At 45.5% G+C, this 2318-nt stretch overlaps 1 pseudogene; it reads left to right on the top strand.

The window, feature by feature from the left end:
* Positions 1–608: 608 nt before the first annotated feature.
* LOC116811357 (X-ray repair cross-complementing protein 6-like) lies at positions 609–1901 on the top strand (annotated as a pseudogene).
* The last annotated feature ends 417 nt before the right edge of the window (positions 1902–2318 follow it).

Genomic DNA, 2318 nt, shown 5'->3' with positions numbered 1-2318 from the left:
AGGTCTGGTGGTGATGATATCCTTCAGCTTTTGTTTGGGAAAGTATTTATTTCTCCTTTATTACTGAAGAACAGCTTTTCCAGAGAAAGTATTTTTGTTGGCAGGGTTTTTTCTTCATCATTTTGAATGTATCATCTCACTCTGTCTTGTTCTGCAAGGTTTCTGCTATGAAATCCATTGTGGGTTACCTCCCTGTGCCAAAGTGAGCAGTAGCTAACACATCAGGGTGGGAGTCTTATTATAAAACCAAGGGTGATGAAGAAGCAGAAGAAGAAGAGGACCTTGAAGCAACTGAATACTAGAAATATTCAGAAAGAGATAGTTTAATTTGTTTTGGTTGATGCCTCCAGGGCTATGTTTGAATCTCAGAGTGAAGGTGAGTTGACTCCTTTTGACATGAGCATCCAGTGTATCCAAAGTGTGTACATGAGTAAGATCATAAGCAGTGATCAAGATCTTTATGATACTGAGAAAGACAAAAATTCAGTGAATTTTAAAAATATTTACATCTTACAGGAGTTGGATAATCCAGGTGCAAAACAAATCTTAAAGCTTGACCAGTTTATGGGGCAGCAAGGGACAAAAATGTTTCCAAGACCTGATGGGCCATGGATCTGACTACTCATTCAGTGAAGTTCTGTGGGTCTGTGCCAAACTCTTTAGTGATGTCCAGTTCAAGATGAGTCATAAGAAAATCATGCTGTTCACCAATGAAGACAACCCTCATGGCAATGACAGTGTTAAGGCCTGCCGGGCCAGGACCAAAGCCGGTGATCTATGAGATATAGGCATCTTCCTTGACTTGATGCCCCTGAAGAAACCTGGGGGCTGTGACATATCCTTGTTCTACAGAGATATCATCAGCATGGCAAAGGATGAGGACCTCATCCTTTGAGGAATCCAGTTCACTTTGAGGAATCCAGCAAGCTAGAAGACCTGTTGCAGAAGGTTTGTGCCAAGGAGACCAGGAAATGAGCACTCAGCAGGTTAAAGCTGAAGCTCAACAAAGACACAGTGATCTCTGTGGGCATTTACAATCTCATCCAGAAGGCTCTCAAGCCTCCTCCAATAAAACTCTATCGGAAAACAAATGAACCAGTGAAAACCAAGTCCCGGAAATTTAATATTAATACCGGCAGTTTGCTTCTGCCTAGCGATACCAAGAGGTCTCAGATCTATGGGAGTCATCAGATTATACTGGAGAAAGAGGAAACAGAAGAGCTAAAATGGTTTGATGAACCAGCTTTGATGCTCATGGTTTTCAAGCCCTTGGTAATGATGAAGGAGCACCATTACCTGAGGCCCTCCTTGTTCACGTACCCTGAGGAGTCGCTGGTGAATGGGAGTTTAACTCTGTTCAGTGCTCTGCTCATCAAGTGTCTGGAGAAGGTGGTCATAGCATTGTGCAGATACATACCCCGCAGGAACATCCCCCCTTATTTTGTGGCTTTGGTGTCACAGGAAGAGGAGTTGGATGACCAGAAAATTCAGTTGACTACTCCAGGTTTCCAGCTGGTCTTTTTAACCTTTGCTGATGATAAAAGGAAGGTGCCCTTTACTGAAAAAGTCATGGCAACTCCAGAGCAGGTGGACAACATGAAGGCTATCATTCAGAAGCTCTGCTTCACATACAGAAGTGACAGCTTTGAGAACCCCGTGCTGCAGCAGCACTTCGGGAACCTGGAGCCCTTGATCTTGTATTTGATGAAGCCTGAACAAGCAGTGGACCTTATATTACCCAAGGTTGAAGAAATGAATAAAAGACTGGGCTCCATGGTGAATGAGTTTAAGGAACTTGTCTACTCACCAAATTATAATCCTGAAGGGAAAATTACCAAGAGAAAACGCAATAATGTCCCAGAAGCAAAAGGCCCAAGTGGAGTATTCAGAAGAGGAGCTGAAGACCCACATCAGCAAGGGCACATTGGGAAAGTTCACTGTGCCCATGATGAAAGAGGCCTGCCTGGAGTACTGGCTGAAGAAGCAGGAGCTTCTAGAAGCCCTCACCAAGCACTTCCAGGACTGACCAGAGGCAGCGCCTCTGGCTGCCTTTTCCACACTGTGGCCAGGCTGACTGGCCTTGTTCTCAGCCAGTTAAAACATGTTTCTCCTAGGCTGGGCGCGGTGGCTCACGCCTGTAATCCCAGCACTTTGGGAGGCCGAGGCGGGCGGATCACAAGGTCAGGAGATCGAGACCATCCTGGCTAACACAGTGAAACCCCGTCTCTACTAAAAATACAAAAAATTAGCTTGGCGAGGTGGCGGGCGCCTGTAGTCCCAGCTACTCGGGAGGCAGAGGCAGGAGAATGGCGTGAACC

The sequence above is a fragment of the Hylobates moloch genome, unplaced genomic scaffold, assembly GCF_009828535.3.
Source record: "Hylobates moloch isolate HMO894 unplaced genomic scaffold, HMol_V3 SCAFFOLD_7, whole genome shotgun sequence".
NCBI classification, from domain to species: Eukaryota; Metazoa; Chordata; class Mammalia; order Primates; family Hylobatidae; genus Hylobates; species Hylobates moloch.
This window is presented reverse-complemented; position numbering and strand designations above follow the sequence as displayed.